This window comes from Tachyglossus aculeatus, chromosome X1 (assembly GCF_015852505.1).
Source record: "Tachyglossus aculeatus isolate mTacAcu1 chromosome X1, mTacAcu1.pri, whole genome shotgun sequence".
NCBI lineage: Eukaryota > Metazoa > Chordata > Mammalia > Monotremata > Tachyglossidae > Tachyglossus > Tachyglossus aculeatus.
This window is the reverse complement of record NC_052101.1, coordinates 94,820,565-94,842,903: the sequence shown is the minus strand read 5'-3', so window position 1 is coordinate 94,842,903 and position 22,339 is coordinate 94,820,565. Positions and strand designations below refer to the sequence as shown.

The 22,339-nt window shown below is 45.1% G+C and overlaps 1 protein-coding gene and 1 non-coding gene across 2 annotated transcripts in view; one reads left to right on the top strand and one right to left on the bottom strand.

Annotated features, from left to right (window-relative positions):
• RAB7A (RAB7A, member RAS oncogene family) overlaps positions 1 to 22,339 on the bottom strand; it is a 58,439-nt gene that overhangs the window by 22,656 nt on the left and 13,444 nt on the right. The window lies entirely within an intron of this gene.
• Positions 696 to 834, top strand: LOC119920379. The gene has a single exon (XR_005448129.1). It is a non-coding gene; the product is annotated as a small nucleolar RNA SNORA7 (small nucleolar RNA).

Sequence of the window (22,339 nt, the reverse complement as noted above, 5' to 3'; positions counted from 1 at the left end):
ATGGTGACTATTAAAAGTTAGTATGGCATGCACAAGCCATTTTTGACACCTTGGCATCCTAGATCCTGGCAGGCTTGTCAGACAGATGCCCCTGGTTCTGGCAGAACAGAGTAGAAGGATCACAGCTTATTTACTGATTACATACAGGGTGCACCATATTAAGCTCTAGGAGGATTTAAGCTCCTTGTACTCCTGGGGCTTAAATTTGTTCCTTTACCCACCCCATTCTCCCCTCTGCCCCCCAAAACCTTGTTTGTTATACCTGGAAGAGGCCCCAAATTAAACTCTGCTTCAGAGCTCTTGGCCAAATAGTTCTGCTGCTTAGGAAAGTTGAGAAATGTTCACTTGGAATCAAGCAATAGTATTTGGGCACATTAGCATTAATACACATGATCCTTTCTCTCAGAGAGCTTACACTCTAATAGAAGTAATAATGTATCTCATGTGTGTAACAAAATAAGATTACTCTTACCTCCCATCCTGTAGCACTTAAGTGGCAAAAAGCAAAGTAAATTAGCTTGAGGAACCAAGATGTAGTGGGAGAAATTAGTGGATAAGTAGGAGGGAGAAAGGTGACAGAGAACCTTAAAGCCAAATGTCCAGGATTTCAGCTTGATGAAGAAGAATGGGTAACTATTGGAGGGTCCCTGTCCAATTTCATATTGGAAGTGGGATTTTAACTAGGTACTAGAGGAAACCTCTCAGGGTCACACCTGGAGAGTTTCCAGTACTCCACCAGTCTCGACTACCAGAGAGAGAGTCAAGCAGAGGCATCACCCATTCCATTCCTAGCTTGGGCAGTGGCTAGCGAATGGAAGGTAATCTGCTACAAGTCAAAACTCACCTGTGCTGGGCAGCAGCAGCAACGGAGAGAGTCAAGGGTGGAGACTCAAGTTTACTGCATGGAAGGAGTCAATGGTAAACCACTTCCAGATTTTTACCAAGAAAACACTACGGATCCACTACCAGAACCATTGCAATGGGAGCGTTCTGGGAGAGATGTGTCCATGGCATCGCTATGGATCGGACACGACTCGACAGCATAAGACAAGAGGGTAGTAGGGAGTGTTCACTACTGACCAAGTAGAGGGGCTAGGAGGAATGCAGATGTGGAGGAGTGACGGCTATCCTGTCAGATATGTAGCTCTTAGTGTCAGACTGTACATGAATGCTATAGTAGGTAGATGGGAGGTGGTCAGGACTTGGATAAAGTCCAAATTGACAGTGAGCTTAAGATCACCCACTTCTGATCCTTCAAGAGGCCAATTTGAGGAAAGCTATTCGGGACATAAATCTCTTAGACTGAATTTAAAAACCTAGTTACAATGCTCACAAGGAAAGCCATTAATCAGTAACTGACCACCCCATTAAGGTGATGGATCACAACTTCCCTCAGTCAGATCATGGTACCTCCTAAAAAGTGCTTGAGTACTAGCAGGCAAAATAAGACTGCAGTGAGGCGGTAGAGTGAAATATCTTGAAAGTTAGAGCTTTCAGGTGCCATGACAGATTGAGAATATGGTTGGTCAAGACAAATCTTCCTCCTTGACTCAAACTACAAGATCGGTATAGTCAGATGATAACATGTTCGCTAGAACACAATGGCAGACATAAGGAAAGTCCTGATTGCACTGAGCTCTATCCAGAGTCAGAAGAAAATGGTCGTGTGCATAATACAAACTTGTATCTCTTGCATTTTCCATTCCCTTAGCAGCAGAGATGAGTAGCACTTTAAGAATCCCAATAGGTGCTACTGAAGCCAATATTAACCTGAAGCCTTCCATAAAGGTAGTTCAGTTCCTGCAAGAGACATCCATAAAGAGGATGTCACAGAACAGATAGATTATCTACTCAACAAAACTGGCTAAAACCTTAAGTGAGACCATAGTCACTTCACAGACTACTACAGTCAGTAGGATCTGAAGCAAGAATTCCCTCACTAATGTAATATTTCTGAAAAGCCTAGGTTAATGGGTTACTGAAATTTGATTCTTGGTCACTGTTTAGGGGGCAAGGCTCTTCCTGAAGCTGAACAGAAAGCCTGGTCATATTCATCCAGGAATACAATGCTTTGAGTAGCCAGGGTTAAGTTAGTAAGAATGGCTGGAATTGTGTATTTCTACAGGTGTTTGAGGTTTCATGATTAAAAAGCTTAAAAAACCCATTCTACATCTACAGCAGCAGAGAATTACACCAGTCCTACACTCCATTTTCAGTCTCCAGACAGTAATCAAGCTGTTCCAGTTAGGCTACTTCACAGCCTTCTGCTTCAGGTCACAACTCTGTAAAATGATCCATTTAAAGCTTGCGTCAGTACTTTTCTACTCACTTGCCCTTGAGGAATTCCACTTACTGCATGGTGAGGGGGTTGAAGGCACAAGATTACTGCATTAGTTTTCCCCCCCGCTCCAAAAGTCAGGGAGTGGGCCCAAGCTGAAGGCTGTACTTGTTATGGCGTACTCAGAAATAAACTGTTTACTCAGTAAAGAGTGGTGTCAGGGTTGGCTATGACTGAGGGGAAAAAAAAAAAAAAAAAAGAGCCCCTTCTTGTCTTCCCCCCCACCTTTGAGAAGGTCACTCAGCATAAACAGCTCACATTGTAGGTGATCAGCTGGGAGAGACTGCAAGAAAGTTAACCACTGCCAGAGACTTGGGTTTCTATGAGTTTTGGTACTGGAGATGGACACTGGCAAATTTACAAGCTTTAATTATCTGCTTTTGGGGCATTTCAGGGGATTAGAAAGTAGCAACATCTTTATGTGCAGCGTTCAGTTTAAGAAATATTGGGGGGGAGAGGGGATGGAGGTGGAAAGAATGAGATAAATGTTTAAGTTTGGGTTGAAGTCAGTTGAGAGCTATACTTTATCCATGATCCTCTAGACTAGAAGCTTGTTGGGGGCAGGGAATGTGTCTACCACCTCTGTTGTATTGTACAATCTCAAGTGGTCTGCACACAGTAAGCACACAGGTATCACTGGTTAGTATTTCTTCACTAGTATTACTTTAGTGTCCACAAATGATTAAAAGGAGCACTCAATACCCCAGTTACTTTTGGCATACACATTACAGCACCTTGCTCAGGTTTCTGACTCCAAGATCTGGATATTAAGTTATGGACCTGAAAGCTCTACGATGTGAGAAGAGAGATGACAAGAAGGTAGGCAGACAGTGACCATGGGTACCAGTTTTTTGAGGAAGTGCCAAGTTCCTTCTGGAGTGTGGAGAAGTCCCCACAGAAAAATACAAATGTATTGCATTTAAGAGTAACTACACCTATTATTCTAGAGTCTTGTGACAGCAAAAGTCTTGATAAGTTGGGTGAAGTCTACTGCAAGTCAACCATAGCAGTTAGGAAGAGCTTAATGAAGACGTTCAAGGGCAGAGGTCAGATAAAACCCTTAAAGAGCCATTGCTCACCTAAATCCTGTTTGTAATAGGACCTTACCTCATATTGCCTCCCAGCAGGTCTAACCCCTAGCAACCCCTTCGCAGGGTGGCACCTGGAGACTTTCCAGTACTTTACCAGCCTCGACTACAGGAGGGAGAGTCAAGCAGATGCACACCCATTCCATTCCTAGCTTGGGCAGGGGCTTGCGAGTGGAAGGCAACCTGCTACAAGTCAAAACTCACCTGTGCTGGGCAGCGGCAGCACGGGAGAGTCGAGGGTAGAGACGAGTTTACTGCACGGAAGGAGGCAATGGTAAACCATTTCCGTATTTTTACCAAGCAGACACTACGGATGCACTACCAAAATGACTGCAGATGGAAGTAGGGCGTTCTGGGAGCGAAGTGTCCATGGCATCGCTATGGGTCGGACACGACTCGATGGCATAAGACAATAAAACCCCTAGCAAGCTGAGAAGAGCTAATTCATTCATTCAATCGTATTTATTGAGCGCGTACTGTGTGCAGAGCACTGTACTAAGCGCTTGGGAAGTACAAGTTGGCAACATATAGAGACGGTCCCTACCCAACAGCGGGCTCACAGTCTAGTAGGGGGAGACAAACAAAACCAAACCTATTAAAATAAAATAGAATAAATATGTACAAGTAAAATAGAGTAATACATACAAACATATATGTCTGATGTGTGACCTTGGGCAAGCCACTTAACTTCTGAGCCTCAGTGACCTCATCTGTAAAATGGGGATTAAGACTATGAGCCCCACGTGGGACGACCTGATCACCTTGTATCCCCCCACCAGCACTTAGAACAGTGCTTTGAACATAGTAAGCACTTAAATGCCATCATTATTATATATACATATATACAGGTGCTGTGGGGAGGGGAAGGAGGTACGGTGGGGGGGGATGGGGACAAGGAGGAGGGGGAGAGGAATGAGGGGGCTCAGCTAATGAAGCTGGGGAAGAAGAGAGGAGAAGCAGCATACAGGTCATTGCTGGAGTGGCAAAACACTAAATGGAAAACATTTGGAGGGATACCAGGAAGTGAGAAACAATAAGGTTCCCTACAAATTCTTGTCTGTTTAGCTAGTGTTCCTGAGTTTTCCCAGCCTCCAAAATCTCTTAATGCTTTTTGGGGGGGGGAGGGGGCGGAGGAGGAGACAAAAGTGCTTCATGCTTTATAGAGTTTGGGATTTTTAAAGACTGCAAACTGTAGACTGTCAGCTCTTTATGGACAGTGACTACAGCTACCAACTCTGTTGTGCTTCCCCAAGTGCTTAGTAGTGTGCTCTGCCCACAGTAAGTGCTCAAAAACCATTGATTGCAGAATTAAATATCTGGGTTCTGGCTTCAGAGATTTTTACAGTTAAACTTACAACATCGGTGACCCTTCTACAGTTTTACAAGTACAGAAGACATCAAGCTGCCTAGAGTATTGCTCTGATGTCTCTTTCATCAAGTAAGAACAAGTTCCACATGGTTCTCGTGCCCGGTCACCAGGGTTTGCAGTTGTATGTAGGGTCTCATGTAAGTAGAGACCTTAATTAGAACTCCTGAGTCCCAACCACTGAATCCACCAGGCCTGATCATTTGACCTCCTGTGGACAGAATATTGCATCAAGTGCTTGGAAGAAAAGAGCACCATCAATAGGTATGATTCCTACTTTTAAGGAGTTTATGACCGGGTGTGTGTGTGTGCGCGTGCATGGGTGACAATTAAGAGAGAGGAAGACAGAGTACACACACAAGTTAGTACTTAATAGGGTAGGATATATGCAGAAGTTCTATAGAAGGTTGTGAGTCCTTTAGCAAAGAGGGGATGAAGAGGAAGCAGTGGTAGAAATGCAAAAAGCCCTACAACTAGGCAGCAGCAGAGTGGACTGGCGAGGGGCACGAAGAGAAGAGAGAAAGCCTCGGCCTTTTGAAAGAATGTTGGGCTCTTCATTTGGGTGGCTTGAAAGCAGAATTTCACCAGACCTGGGAGAAGCAGAGTTAGATGTGAGCAGGCCTTGGCTCTGGAAACATAGCTCTGTTTTAGGGCAAGACTGTGAGCACCTTGCTGGGCAGGGATCACGTTCCCTATTGCGCACTCCCAAGCACTTAGTGGCCTGCACATAGTATGTGCTCAAGGATTACTGATAGCCTGCCAAACTGCATGCTACACTGCCCCAGAGCTAGCCTAATGCCAGCAGTCCCTGGAGATGGAGGGAAAAGGGCTGCCTCCCTGTGGACTGTAAGCTCTCTGGAGGTGGGGATTGTCCATTATACTGTACTCTCCCAAGTGCTTACAGTGCTCTGCATACAGTAAGCGCTCAAAAGACACAACTGACTGCCAGAGCCTCCCAAGGGATGTCTAAACTCCGAGGTTACCTGCCAGGCTGACATTTAAGTAAGCCCAGGCACTCAAGCACTAGCCTTCTCAATCCTAGACAAGTCCACAGCCAAATAAGTTAGGAGTGCCTGAAATACAGGACTACTCTGAAGGAGATCAGAGGCAGGCATTTACATCTAAACTGCTTCCCTCTCCCACTTAGGGGGAAGCTCCACTTCATTCTTCCCCTAAAACTCTTCCTGGGAGTAAAGCCAACAAAGGTAAGGAATTTTTAGGTGTCTGCTGGGCAAGAGAGCATTTCACTTTTCACAGTTGTATTATAAAAATACACCAAAATGTGGCTCACATTAGTTTGCCCATGCCCGAGGCTAGACACTGATGCAATGGATTATGACTTCTTTCCTGCCACCCACACTTATAGATGTGAGACTTAGTATCTTTAAATCAATGGTATTTGAACGCTTACTATGTGCAGGGCATTGTATTAAGCACTTGGGAGGGCATAACAGCAGAATTTGCAGACTCGATCCCTAATAACGATCTTACCGTCTAGAGGGCTGTTCAGAGCAATTCAGATTGCTCTGAATCTTTGCAAAGGTAATACTGAAATTGGGCAACGAGTCCTGAATTAGTCCACTGCTCACACAGACCCTCCACAGGCCAGAATACATGACCCGTGGGTCTTTGAGAAAAGGAGGAGGGAGGACTGCAGCCCCTACAGGGAAGCACCCTGTCTGAAAAGGCAAACATCTCACATCCCCTGGTTTGCTTTTCAGCGGGAGATCCTGGAATCCTCTACTTAAAATGGTGGCTGGAATCTTCCTGTTTTCTGTGTTTCTCTTTCCCGCCCTTAGGCAACACTGAGTGCCCCACCAATAAAAAAGGCAGTTTCCCTTCTTCCTGACCCAAACTGGCTGGATGGAGCTCAAACAATCATACTTACTGTGTGCTTACTATGTGCAAAGCATAAGTGCACAGGAGAGTACAACATAAAGTTGTTAGACATGTTCCCTGCCCATGAGCTTAATCTACATGGCACGGAATGGAGGTTGACATGCAATTATACTGCCAATGAAGATTATTATGAGCCCACAACCCCGACAAGTAGGTTATTTTAAGTCAAGTAACTGAATAAGAATGCCATGCTGGAGGCTAAATCAATATTACGACACGAGAGAGGGCTCAGGGATGTTTTGCAGGCTCGTGAAAATCTCTCCAAGTAGGCGCTTTTAACAAATACCATAATCATTATTACTATGCTTGCTCCTAATAGTGGAATGCTAGCAAGATATCTAAGAATATATGTGTGCGCATGTATTTGAAGGCACCACTGATCACGTTCACTTATAAGCATGCGTGTGGCTGAGAAAACTAAGCCAGAACTCACCATTCCAGCCACATTCTGCCCATTAACTCTGGCCCCTGTGTTGTGCTTGGCACCATTTCTCTCACCTCTTCCCATTTGAAGCTTTTGCCTTCCTTTCTTGGTGGCAGTGTGCCATCCAGGTCTATCCTCAATTGACAGCTGGGACAGTAAATTCTAGATATTGGCAGAGTGCTCAAAAAGAACTTTTAGATTGTGAGCCCCTTGTGGGACAGACAATTTCTGACCTGGTTATGTCTTGCCTATCACTTAGTTCAGGGCTTGACACATAGTGAATGTTTAATAAATACCACAGCTAACATAGAATCTTGGGACGCTATCTTGTCCATTTCATTCCGCTTGTCAGCTGTGTGACTTTGGGCAAGTCACTTAACTTCTCTGTGCCTCAGTTACCTCATCTGTAAAATGAGGATTAAGACTGAGCCCCACGTGGGACAACCTGATCACCTTGCATCCCCCCAGCGCTTAGAACAATGCTTTGCACATAGTAAGCGCTTAAATACCATTATTATTACTATTACTCCCAGGTAGACAGTGTGCCCAAACCTCTGGGAAGTGGACTGCCTGCATTGAGTCCTACAAGACAGGTTTGGAGTCCTGATGAACTCAAGTTGCTGCCTATTACCATTAAGCGTTTGGGAGAAAACAACAGACATTCCCCGCCCATGAGCTTTCATACTTATTTCCTAGAGAAAGGAATTGTTTACCCCTCTCTTTGGCTTTTTTTTTTAAGCCAGGTTGCAACTCATGACATTCATTCATTCAGTCGTATTTATTGAGCGCTTACTGTGTGCAGAGCACTGTACTCAGCGCTTGGGAAGTACAAGTCGGCAACATGACATTACCCCAATCCCAAAATTATAGCACTTGTTAAGCACTTACCGTGTGCCAAGCACTGTACCAAGCACTGGGTTAATCCGGTTTGACAGTCCCTGTCCCACATGGAGCTCACAGTTTGAGAGAAATTAGATTTAATCCCCATTTTACAGACTGAGGAAAGCTGTAAAACAGCTGAAGCATTAGGAAGTTAAATGACTTGTCCAAGGTCAGAGCCAGGATTAGAACCCAAGTCCATTTTCTCCAGGCTGCTTATTTTATTTACATATGTGTACACACACCCACCCCTTGGGGACCCTTGTCAGGTGTCTGCAAGAAGCAGCGTGACAGTCGAAAGAGTCAGAGATCATGGATTCTAATCCCAGATCTGCCACCTGTCAGCTGTGTGACTTTGGGCAAGCCACTTAACTTCTCTGTGCCTCAGTTACCTCATCTGTAAATTGGTGATTAAGACTGTGAGCCCCATGTGGGACAATCTGATTACCTTGCATCTCCCCCAGTACTTAGAACAGCACTTGGCACATTGCAAGCGTTTAACAAATACCATCATTATTATTATGATGCCTTGGGACGGTTGGGGTGGGGGGGCGCAGTATATGTCAGTCACTGGTGCCCTTCTATCTACATGCTTACTGGCCCCTTCAAAAGAATTCCTGATTAGGGAAGCATGATTTCCCCAAAAGGTTGTGTTTTAAGCACTTAGTCCTATGCTTGATTATAGATAAGACCAATTTGCCTGGCATAGCAGCGAAGCCTCCCTCATCTACAATCCTCAGGACCTGCTCTTGGACCTCACTTAAAGATGGTAGTTATCTATTGGTAATCTGCCAGTAGCACTGTTCCCAGGAGTTTGGCAGCTTCCTGAGTTTCACAGGAAGCCAGAGGGAGAGGCCATCTGGTCCTGGTGATTTGTTTGCTTCATTAGTCATGAACCTGAAGAAGCTTATATACCTACGACTGAAGACAAACCCAGAGGCAGTGGTTTTTTGTTTTTTTTAATATGAAGTAGGTAGCTTGCTCTGCATGCCTGAGGATCATTGAGAGCTTTTATTAATTCAGCTTTTGGTATGCTGCTGCCAGGATTTTGCAAGCTTTCTTATGAAAAGGATGTAGGCTACAGCTAAGTGGAACTAGCCTTACTTGGGTTTCAAATCTGCATAGTTTGGTAGCAGCAAGAATGTTGTAAGCCAAAGGCAAATAAAATCCAGCATCTCAACACAGCATCTGCAGATTCCCTCAGGAGGACAGAGGCTCCAATCGGCTTCAAGGCCCTCCAATGGGCTCTTAGTTTTGCTTTCTTCTCCCACTACTTAATGGTCCCTTCATTCCACCTCCACTCTACTGCTCAAAGCTACCCTACATCCTGATGAAGGTGTTCAAGCCACATCCCTCACTTCCTAAAAGGGGTCACCTCCTCCAAAGGCATTACCTGATTAATTCTCTTTCCAGCCAACTTCCCTGGCCATGCCATCTCAACCACCTCAACGTGGTTTATTATTCACATCTACTCTTAATGACTGCAGGTTCCATTTGCATTGCGTTAGAGAAGCAGCGTGGCCTAGTGGAAAGGGCACGGGCTTGGGAGTCAGAGAATGTGGGTTCGAATTCCGGCTCCTCCTCTGTCTGCTCTGTGACCTTGGGCAAGCAACTTAATTCCCATTTTACAGATGAGGGAACAGTCACAGAGAAGTTAAGACTGAGCCCCACACAGGACAACCTGATTACTTTGTATCTACCCCAGCGCTTAGAACGGTGCTCGGCACATAGTAAGCACTTAACAAATACCATAACTATCTCCTTCATTTGACTAAGCACCTCCTGGGATGGCAGGATCAACACCATGCTCCATACACTCAATCAATATTGTTGCTCTTGACATAAGACTGTGACTGCTTTTTTCTGAACAAGGGGGCTGCTGGGAAAGATCTGCTACAGAACCAGATTTGTCCTAGATCCTTCCAAGTGCACAGAAAGAGTCCTAGGCTGCTGAAAACACCAACAGTGAAATATTGCTGTTATCCAAATTAAGGAGCATTAACATACACCAACATAATGCTTATCTAAAAAAAAGTCTTTAAGACTGCACTGACCGGTCACATTAGCCTGCCACATTTAAGGCAATAACTAGGGTTTAAGATTAAGGATTTTCTTTGACCTCATTAAAAGGGTTTTTCCAAACAGAGTAAGGAAAATCTGTTTCACACATATTTGAATTGGAGATTACAGCATGAAGCACTGAGGAATTTAACTATTCAACTAATTCTGCTAGAGCAAATGCTCCTTAAAGTGAACTACCTTAATCTGAGCCCAAGAGATGAATCTCTTGCCTCTTCGGTTATCCATATTTAGGCTAACCAAGTCAGATGTGGATTATCTTCAGTTGGCTTCAAAAGTGCCTTGTCAAATGGTATCAATGGTATTTATCAAGCACTTACTATGCGCAGAGCACCACACAACAAAGCAAGGCCACAAAAACTGCCTGCTGTTGCGCTATGAGTGTGTGAGAGTGTGTATGTGTGTTTGAAACTTTTCATCTCACATCAGCCTTTTCAACCACTCACCCATGAGTAAGCTTCCGTCAAGCAATGTCCTCTTCAAATACTAAGGCCAACTAAAGAGAAAGTTATCAGAAGCACAGAACACTTTGAGGAGGCTTTATGCACTTTAAGGAGGCTTTATGCACTGAGGATTACATAGGGTTAGTTCAAATAAGACAGATCCAGATAGCAGGACAAGCAACCTCTATCGGTTGGATTGTTTCAACTACCTTGATTGTTTCAACTACCTTGTCCAGGTCCAGGAAAAAAAAAGGGGGGGGGGGGGGACGACTCCTGGGGAAGCGGGACTTCCCTGACCCCAGCATTCTGGCTAACATGAAGCAGATTTGTGCGGTGTCTGAATTTTGCTCTTCCCTCCCTCCTTTTCTAGCTACAACAAGAATGCCCATGTTGCACTCTAATGAGGGGGAACAGTCACACAGAAAGGATGGCACTTGCACCATGCAGGCTGGCCAGGTGTGTAGAGGTCACAGCAATGAGCGTTTATGAGTGTACAGAGCACTAAGCATTTGGGACAGTATGACCTAAATAGACATCATCCCTGCCTTCATGGTTGTTCAGTTACACTGTTGCTGATATAGAGCTTTCCATATCTACCTTAAGGTAGAAGTGAGCCTCTGGGGACTACACTAACCCCTGATAAGGCAGGTCTGTATATTGCCTGGCATTTTCTGGCTCCTAACTGTCCAGAGAGACAATACACTGAGTTCCATACTAAATGATGGCTTACAGTAGAGTGGTATCTGCTGCTTTTTGGAAAGACAGACACCCAGAGAGAGAGAGAGAGAGACTGCTCAAAAAGATATTCTGTTCTGTGAGTACAGGCTAAACCCACTATCCTTACTAGACTTCTTGTAATGTGTTTTGCTGGGAATGGGGTGGGGGGAATAGACAGACACAAAGGAGTGAGAGGGTGGCTCAGTACAAGCCACCCTGCACTACTCCAGCACTTGGAACAGTGCTTTGCACATAGTAAGCGCTTAAATACCAATATTATTATTATTACTGCAAGAAATAGATCACACCCATTGATAGAAGGCTCTACTTCCCACTTCTCCCAACTCTAGAATCCCTGGAAACATTGCTAACCTAGCCTGATTTCTTACAGAGCCTGAGGAGCAATACCCACCCCTAATGGCTAGGAGCCAGAAGAAGTAGTCTATTATGCCCTTGGGCGCAGGGTGTAAGAGTCCCTCAGTAATGGTTTGATATCCAATCTCACCACCAGTAGTGTTGATTTTCAGTTGTAGGAGAGCTTTCCTATGGTTGAGATTCTTTCCTTCCTTTAAGGGCCAGGGGTTTAACAGATTCAGGTAGTCTTGGCTCTCAGGACAGTAGAGTCAGGCACATGCGGTCTGTTCAGCCATTGCTTGAGTTTTGAAGGGGTAATAGGCAGTGAACTGAATAGCTCCCTGCTTGAACCAAGATCCCAGGACCTAGCCCCATCTGACCCAATACAGCCAAGGCCAAAATCAACACCTGATTTTCTTCTGCTCGGTTCAGCCTGACCCTGTACTCACTTCGCATGTATTCAGAGGTACCTTCATGCATACGTAGTAGTTCATTGTGCACGGAAACACTGCTGGAGAGTGTAATCCTCTTGGACAGAATATTAAACAGATACAGGTTACCACCGTTACCAAGTTCCACGTCAGAGCTTGGCCCAGATTCAAGTGACCTGCTGCTGCCTGTGCAGGTTCTACAAGGAACAAGTTTGCTTTGATGCCAGTCTTCGGTCCTCCTGGCCATGAACAGCCTGTATGTCATGGTTCCACTGAGTTTCCTGAAGCCTGCACTCATGAGCTATGCTCAGAATACTCTTTAACAGTGGAATTGGGGTACAGAAAATCCCCATAAACCCAAATTATGTGCAGAAAGCTTAGACTGAAGATGACAGGTAACATCTTACAGGATGTCTGTTTTAGCGAAATTTTTTAAAAAAAGCCAAAAGCACTAACAGGTTCCTATAACTGAGTGAAATTTATTTCATCAATGGTATTTGAACACTATGTGCAGAGCAGAATATTAAGAACTTGAGAGTACAACAGAGTTGGGGTCTGCTGTGTGACCTGGGGAAAGTCACTTCACTGTGCTTCAGTTACCTCATCTGTACACTGGGGATTAAGACTATGAGCCTAATGTGGGACAGGGACTGTCTCCAACCTGATTTGCTTGTATTTCCACTCAGCGCTTAATACAATGCCTGGGACATAGTGTTTAATACCACTATTTTTATTATTATTACATTCCCTGTTCAGTGAGCTTACAGTCTGTGGAATAGGCCTGCACCAGTATAATAATTTGGACTTATCTTACAGACCATCCTCCCATACCCACAAGGAATAAGGGGGTGGTGGGAAGATGGCAGACCTATTCACCACATTAGTACCACAGGTACACACAGGCTGGGCAAACAGCAGCACTGCCATATCTTCATTTACATACCCTTAAAGGTGTTCCTTCGGCTAGTACTTGGGATGCTACCCTCCTTTAAGCCCCAGGATTCTCTTCGGGCATCCTGCTGGTAGCAATTACCCTGTCACACATTTCCTAGTGCCAGTAGACCTGACCCAAACTGTGGTCAAACGCACAATTTTGCCGCAGGTGCCCACGTGCAAAGTTGGGGACAAGCAGGCCTCTAGCATGGAGATAACAGCAAGCATTTAGGTATGGGAACTTCCCCCCCAAAAAAAGACCTCACCAGCTGTATAAGATGGGCATGAGAGGGTTAAGTTGTTCTAAAATTGCCAACTGCATTCTGATTAAGGGTTTATTAGGGCCTGCTGGTGGCAGATTAATTAGGCTTCATTAGGTTTGAGTAGCTCCTCATTAGGAAAACAATGGCCCTGCCTTGTAAAAATGCATCTGCACGGATACACACTCCTGGTAGGCCCCACTGTCATAGCAACACTTAAAGACTGAACAAACAAACAAAAAACACAAAAAACATCCCTGTGTTCATGCTACTAGATAGTAAAAAAGTATGTCATCAGAATTTGGGGCAGTTACTTGATTAGACCACTAACTACACACCTAAATGACTTCCCTTCCTGAACAATGAACAGGCAGTCAAATTTACATGTTTCAGCACTACAACATAAATCCTTTATTAGCAATAGCGCAAATGCATTTCACAGCCAATGAATTAGAAGTAGGTTACCAATTGGACCCAATAAGTTAGAAGCCTGCCTATGCATATGATTACTTTCCTTCCCACACCTGGGACTAAGCACCCAGAAAAAGCAATTAAAACAGTTTATGATCAGAGCTAACATATGGTAATGCTGAGATGAAATCAAAATGGTCGACTGCACCTTTAAACCCTCTTCAAATAGAAAGGTTGACAATAGGATGAAACAAAGAAAACTGAAGAAAGAAGAGGTTTGTTTTCAAAGCTGAACTAAGCAAACCTTAACCTCCGTGCTTGTCAAGAGGAGTATGAAATTATCAAATGCCTAGGTGAAGGCTACCAAAAATGGCCTTTCCAAAGTCTACTACAATGGGAAATGTAATTGGATGTGACCAGATTAGGTAACAAAAGTTCTTTGGACACAGTTGCAAGCTTTCCAAGGGTTAGAGAGATTGGGCCCAAATCATTCATTCAATCAATCGTATTTGTGCGCTTACTGTGTGCAGAGCACTGTACTAAGCGCTTGGGAAGTACAAGTCGGCAACAGACTGTTACCATGAACAAAACAGAGTTAGATCCCATACACTGTAAGCTCATTGTGGGCAGGGAATGTGTCTGCCACCTGTTGCATGGCACTTTCCCAAGTGTTTAGTACAGTGCTCTGCACACAGCAAATACCATTGATGACGGAGAATAACTTTATGCTTATGGGGTGTGGAGGTATAAGAGGAGCACAAGAGATTCATGCTTGAGAACAGTAAACACTTAATACCAGGATTTTGATAGGCCCAGAATGCTGGGTGGGGTAGATACTGTAGACTCTAGATTGTAAGCTCATTGTGGGCAGGGAATGCCTTATATTATATTCTCAGTACAGTGCTCTGCACACAGTAAGCGCTCAATACAATTAGGTCACCGTGACATTACAGCCAAGGGAAATGTCAGTCTTCACTTGCTTGTTACTTCCCCCTTCACTTCATAGCAAGTCAATTCATTGGGTGTATAGGCAGGGTATTTGGGAGAGTCCAAAAAGAAGTGTTAGTCATGATGTCTGCCTTCAAGGATCTGATTGAACGACATCCTGTGGCACCTTCCAAAATAATGCCAAAGCTGGCAACTGAACCCCTGAATTTAGCTGTAGGCATGGAGAGCAGAGTCATGTGTTTTGCACGTTCCAAGTCACCATTTTCAAGAGAAGCCCCAACTTGCTCCTAAGACTAAGCCCCTAAAAGGGGAGCTCAACGATGTGGACGTGAAGCAGGAGTTGAGCCTGGAGGTAGTGAAGGAGGCCTACTGGAGGGTGAGATCATCCGAGGGCCAAGATTGAGACTGTTTACAATCTTAAATTACAGCTCAGTGAGTTGCTATCAGGTTCCTCTAAGGCTTCCTGTAGACCCAGCCCTGTTTCTTGGCTTCCTCAGGACTATTATTAACCTGATCTCCACAATCAAGCTGGGCCTGGAGGGGACAGAAGAGGAAACTCCTAGCCCAGCTCCAGAAGCTTCAGAAGACGGGAACCAGTAGAGCCCTACACTCACTGAATGGGAAACCATATCCAGCCCTTCCTCCCATTCTGTAGGACAGACTGCTGCAGCTGAGCATACGGAAGTCTGCTCAAACCCCTAAACCGAATGTGTCTTGGGGGTGCGGGGGACTCCCAAATCACTGCATACCCCTTCCAGGTCCCCGTGGCTACAGGTTTTCCTTCTGAGCAGGTACTTTCAGATTAACCATACCTCCCCTGGGAACACTCTACTCCTGAGGAACTTGCTTCATTTGATTACAGTCTGCAGCAAGCCCTGCCCAGCGCAGCATGCATGCTTGCTTGCTTCTTGGGCTTGCAAATTTTCGCTTCTTTCCAGTAGTGTTACTGGAAGTACTCGGTGTTGAGTTTATCACAAGTACACGCACAAAAGTGCTACTGTACTTGTCAAGAGCCTTTGTCTCGAAGCCCCAAGAACACTGGTTGAGGATGGGGGAGGCCAGCCCATTTTTCCACTGACTCCTAGATCATTTCCTAGAGAAGCAGCGTGTCCTAGTGGATAGAGCACAGGCCTGGGTTCTAACCCCAACTCTACCACTTGTCTGCTGTGTGACCTTGAGCAAGTCAATTCTCTGTGCCTCAGTTACCTCATTTGGAAAACGGGGATGAAGAGTGTGAGCCCCATGTGGGACAGGGACTGTGTCCTACCTGGTTTGCTTGTATTCACCTCAGTGCCTTGCACATAGTAAGCACTTATTATTACTACATCAGTAAGCCAGAGACCAGTGACACACTGCAGATGGGGTATACACTAGTCGGCAGTCTCTGGCCCCAGGTAACCATGCTCAGCTTAAGGGTCACTTAGAAAAACTTAGCAATCGCTTCTCTGAGTTTGTTAGTGGCTGAACAAGCTGGGAGTGGGGGCAGGAAGAAAAGGGAGAAGAAAGCAGACAATGCCTTCAGGTTCATGAAATGTCCAACACCACTGGCCTTTATTAATCATAATAACAACAACAACAAACGGTACTTAAGCCCTTACTATGTGTTAAACACAGTTCTAAGCGCTAAGGTAGATAGACAACTTATTGGGGCCGAGGCCAAAGCACCTAAGACTTGAACCAGGGTGACATGCTGCGGGGGGCCGGACTCCTTGAAACTCCTCTGACGTGGGACTATCTTCAGGAAACTTGGGGAAGCCAGTCAGATTGATGAGGGAACAAGCACAGCAAAATGAAGTGACTTGGCCAAGGTCACACAGCAGACAAGTGGTGGAGTCGGGATTGGGGCCGACGACCTTCTGGGTCCCTGGCCTGTGCTCTTTTCCCTAAGCCATGCTGCTCCGTAATTTGGGGCCGTGACTCGGATGACAACGCTTGACCAACGTTCTGGAACAATCCATCTCTCAGTGACCCTCAAGTGCAACCACAGAGATGAGGGAACTGAGGCCCAGAGAAGTGAAGTGACTTGCCCAAAGTCACAAAGCTGACAAGTGGCGAAGGCGGGATTTGAACCCATGACCTCTGACTCCACTGAGCCACACTGCTTCATATGGCCATGCGCCGGACCCTCAGTGTCCAAACCGCAAAAACCTGGCCTCGGCAGGTCCCCAAATCCAGAGCCATGGGAGAGCATGGATCCTACCCAACCTCTAAAGTTGTTCTCGATTAACCAGCAGTGGAAGCCCATAGAGATGCTGCAGAAGGTGAGGAAGCTGACCGAATGACCGAGACAACTGAGCCACCGGCCCCCGCGTCCCCGGGAATCCAGAGGAATCACCTCCATACAACCTTGTATTCCGAACCAGTGCGCGGAGATGCTTCCGCTACATTCTCAGGGTCTCTCCACATCTGGGGGCCTCCTCGGGCCGGGGTCTCCCGCCCCCACGGAGGGACCGCCTTGTGGGCCGGCATCCGGACAAGTGGCATCCAGGCCTATACCCAGCGCTCCCGGTTTGGCATCCAGGTCTTCTCCGGAAAGCCCAGCCCGCACCCTTCGCTCCTCTGCCACTAATCTCCTCACCATGCCTCGTTCTCGCCTGTCCCACTGTCGACCCCCGGACCGCGTCATCCCCCTGGCCTGGAATGCCCTCCCTCCACACATCCGCCAAACTAGCTCTCTTCCTCCCTTCAAGGCCCTACTGAGAGCTCACCTCCTCCAGGAGACCTTCCCAGACTGAGCCCCCTCCTTCCTCTCTCCCTACTCCCCTTCCCCCCCCCTCGCCTTACCTCCTTCCCAAAGCACCTGTATATAATCAATCGTATTTATTGAGCGCTTACTATGTGCAGAGCACTGTACTAAGCGCTTGGGAAGTACAAATTGGCAACACATAGAGACAGTCCCTACCCATATATGTATATGTTTGTATGAATTTATTACTCTTATTTGTGCATATTTATTCTATTTATTTTATTTTGTTAATGTTTTGTTCTCTGTCTCCCCTTTCTAGACTGTGAGCCCACTGTTGGGTAGGGACCGTCTCTGTATGTTGCCAACCTGTACTTACCAAGCACTTAGTACAGTGCTCTGCACACAGTAAGCACTCAATAAATACAATTGAATGGATGAATGAATAGAGGTTAATCAGCTTGGACCCAATCCCTGTCCCACATGGGGCTCACACTTCATTCTCATTTGACAGGTGAGGAAACAGGCACAGAGAAGTTAAGTAACTTACCCAAGGTCACACAGCAGAGCTGGGATTAGAACCCAGGTTCTGACTCCCAAAGCCTGTGCTTTATCCACTTGGCCATGCTGCTTCTCTTGAATAAGTCAGATATACTTAGATTCTTAGGCTCTCAACCTTGGAAATCCTGGCATAGATTATACCATGGGATTTAATAAAAAATTCTGACATTTGTGATGGAGTCTCCATCCAGGAAGGATGTATGCTCTACCACGCACGTTAGGTTCTGCCTCCCTAGGGTGGCTAGGCACCTTTAACTGGTCCTGGGTTTTGGCAGGACACTTCCAGACCTGAAATGGAGTCAAGCCACCATATCTCCAGATCAGTTCGTCCACCCATTGTATTTTTCCATGAAGTGTTTAGTTGGTTTCAGAAAGCTCAGTCATGTTGATTAAATGATAATCCTTAGACGGTGTCAAGAGGGCTCTCACCCATTAAGTGAAAAGAGTCTTTAAATATGATTTTGATCATGGATAAACAGAGGTATGCCATTGAGAGTTTAGGTTCCATATCTCCAAGTGTCTGTCTCCCCCTCTAGACTAAGGTTATGGGCAAGGAGCATGTCTACCAACTGCTATTATATTCTCAAGCACTTAGTACAGTGCTCTGCACAGAGTAAGTGCTCAATACTCTGGATTGTGACTCCAGGAGGCCAAGTGTCTTCTAGGTATCTTGTCCGTAGCTTTCCTGTTACTGCTCCCTCTATGCCACGTACAGCAAGACAGACTGTGTTTACCTTACCCCCAAATTCTCCTGATCCCTTTAGTTTTTGTCACACCTCTGGAATGAATCGATGTTGCTTTAAAGAGCCTGCCTAGCTCAGCTGATGGCATAAGTTTGTTTGAAGGGATTCCCCTGATTCCTTACCTGGCTGCACTCTTCTGCTCTCCAGCCCAGTTAATGGGGGAGAAGGAAAGAAAGTTATGGCCTCCCCTCTTCTGGGAGGGGGCAGGATTTTTCAAAACAACTAAAAACCACTCTCCACTGAAGCTGCCTTTAATTAGGTGCTATGGAAGGTGTAAGGATTACATTGACATTACCCTGGACACACTCCTTCAACCTGCATTGCCACCAAACGCCTCCCACTAGACCCCACACCTTGTATGCTTTGCTCTTCTAAACACCAGCCTACTTGCTGCACGCCCCTTATTCCCATCCCCTTGACATCCAAGGGACCACTACTCTCCCCCACCCTCTCATCTTCAGAGCTTTACCAAAAATTACATCTCCTCCAGGAAATCATGTGACTAGCCTTTTCTCTCCCTCCTATTTTCCCCTCCCTACTGCATCGCCTATGCACTTGAGTGCATTTTTTTTTAATACTTTGCTGCTTCCTCTACCTGTATTTTAATGCCTGTCTACCCCCTGCTACACTGTAAGCCAAACTGATGGGGGTGGTGGAGGAAGGGTGGTATACTGGGCAGCCTGACAGGCCTCCAAATACACAACTGGTGAGAATTTCATCAGGGAATGCCTCCCCAAGGAGGTGACTTTAAGAAGACCAGGGACTCAAATTAGTTTGGATAAATAAATAAATAAATTATAATGTATATAAATTATAATTTATATAATATAATTACATTTAATATTATAGTATATATTATGTAATATAATTATAATTTATTTATACATTATTTATAAATTATACATTGTGGAAGGTGTAAGGATTACATTGACATTAGCCTGGACACACTCCTTCAACCTGCACTGCCACCAAACGCCTCCCACTAGACCCCATACCTCATATGCTTTGCTCTTCTAAACACCAGCCTACTTGCTGCAGGCCCCTTATTCCCATCCCCTTGACATCCAAGGGATCACTACTCCCCCACCCTTGCATCTTCAGAGCTCTATTATATATATAATATATTATATAATATATTTATATAATTTATATTATAAATTATATAAATAAATTATAATTTATAAATAATTTATAAATAAATAATAGATAAATACGATTGATGATGATAAATGATTCCCCCTCCCTCCATTTTAGCTTTTGATAGGAAAGATCTAGCTGGAAGTAGTCACCCCTTGGCACTGAGGGAAATGCTGCAACATCTGGCTACTTATGGCTTGAGAAATGCTAAAGACTGGCCTTTTAAAGTGGCATTTCAATGACAAATACCACATGTTTTTATTTTACTTGCGGTAAAGACGTCCAGCAGATAGTTGCTTTAGGACAGGAGTATTTCCTGCTAGAAATGCCATTTTAGCTGAGTTTACCAAGGCAGCTCATTTGGAAGAGAGGCACCTTACCAATACTAAGTGTCTAGCTGTAGACTAGGTACTCAATATTAATGAGGTGCCCCTTTCAAGTTACCAATTGCCTAGATAATAGATACCCCATACTAGGCATTTGGAAATATGCAGAGGTGATAAATTGGAGATAGTTATGGCCCACAAGGAGTTAACAACCTAGGGAAGGGAAAGGGGGGCGGAGAGAAACATTGAAAGAGTGAACATACCAGACTGGTATCTCGACACCCCTGCTCGCAACCCCTATATGACAGCTGTTTTCAGTCATGGTTAGACTTTACAGAATTGTCTTCTGCTCTGAAGGGGCTGACCCTGGTCAATTAGATTGACCCTTCCTTTTCCAGGACTCCTCCCACCCCCTTCCTTTTCTAAGAGAAATGTATTGCAAAATGAATTTTGCAATTTCTACATTCATATTTCTAACTTGTTGCAATGAGCTGGACCCAGAAAGCCCTTGAAGCTTTGTAAGAGTCATTAAGTTATGCAACCAGAGCAGGAGAGTGGATTACTACTTTATGACTTGAGAACTTCTCCTGAGGCATTCCACACATTTCGGTCCCGAGAACCTGAACACTTGTCCCAGTTTCCTCCTGGAATTCTTCCCACCCTTACATCCAGTAGTGTTGAAACAGAAGAGAAGAGAGTTGGGGAGAAAAAAAGGAGAGAGCAGAGAAGCACCCTTGAATCAGGTCAGCAAGACTTGGTACAGGCATGACTCAGGGCAGATCAAGAAAAGTGACCACCTGTCCAGACTGAATCCCCAACTATGCCCCCCTTTTCCTCTGCTCCTCCTCCTCTCCCCATCACCCCGACTCCCTCCCTCTGCTCTACCCCCCACCCCCGCCCCACAGCACTTGTGTATATATGTATATTTATCATTCTATTTTATTAATGATGTATATATATATCTATAATTCTATTTATTTATATTGATGTTATTGATGTCTGTCTACTTGTTTTGTTTTCTGTCTCCCCCATTCTAGACTGTGAGCCCATTGCTGGGTAGGGATTGTTGCTGAATTGTACTTTCCAAGCGCTTAGTACAGTGCTCTGCACACAGTAAGTGCTCAATAAATACAACTGAATGAATGAATGAGAGGGAAAATGAACACTGGTGATGTCTGTCCCCTTTTCTGTATGGGGCTAACTTTGCAGATTTGTCCCATGTAGCTTTGAATTAAAAACTAAAACTCATCTGCCTTGTGTAGATAAGGTTTATGTCTACTTTGAATTAAAATGCTGCTGTAATATTGGGCTGAAGTGAGAATGGAAGGAGAGTTGGGTCTGGTCTAGGGGTATCAATCAGTATTTGGTACCTACTGCTGTACAGAACCCTTTATTAGGCTCTTGGGAGAGTGTGCAATACAGTTGAGGCATGATCCTCTGCCCGCCAGGAACTTACAGTCTAAAGGGGAGACAAAAATAATTTGCAGACACGAAGGAGGAGGAAGAAGGGATATGTAGACTAGTGCTTAAGGAACAGGGTAAGACAATATGTCCAGAAGTGTTACAGGTGACTGCAAATAAGTTGGTGGTTAGAAGGGTACATAACCTGAGAAGAGAAATTAATTAGGAAAAGCCACTCAGAGGGTATTTTAGAAGGGCTTTGAAAGTGGGGAGAGCTGGCATCTGGTAGGTTTGAAAGTGAAGGGAGTATGCAAAAGGCTGGAGTGGAAGACTCAAGAATGAGGCAGTGAGGGGGTTACCTCAAAATGCTTTGTATGATCTCGGGGTAGGGAGAAGAAGTGATGCAGAAGGAGTTGGGGTGGGACGGGCAGTAATCTAGAAGAATGAGGGAGACTATGGGGAGATAGAAAGAGAGGGATGTTAGCAATTAAGGGGCAAGGAGACGGAACGACAAGGCCGTGATTAAGAGCAGAGTTCAAGAGGGAAAATGAACACTGGTGATATCTGTCCCCTTTTCTGTGTGGGACTAACTTTGCAGATTTGTCCCATGTAGCTTTGAATTAAGAACATTAGGTATCCACTAAAACCCATTTGCTTTGTGTAGATAAGGTTTATGTCCACTTTGAATTAAAATATTGCTGTAATATTGGGCTGAAGCGAGAATGGAAGGAGAGTTGGGTTTGGTCTAGGGGTATCAATCAGTATTTGTTGGGATTGCTAGGGAGGAAGATGGTGGGAAGCTATGGCCCACTGTAGTTTGTCCGATCCTAAACCTCATTTTCCCTATTCATTCAGTCGTATCTACTGAGTACTTACTGTGTGCAGAGCCTTCTGCCTAAGCTAGTGGGTGGGGAGGGT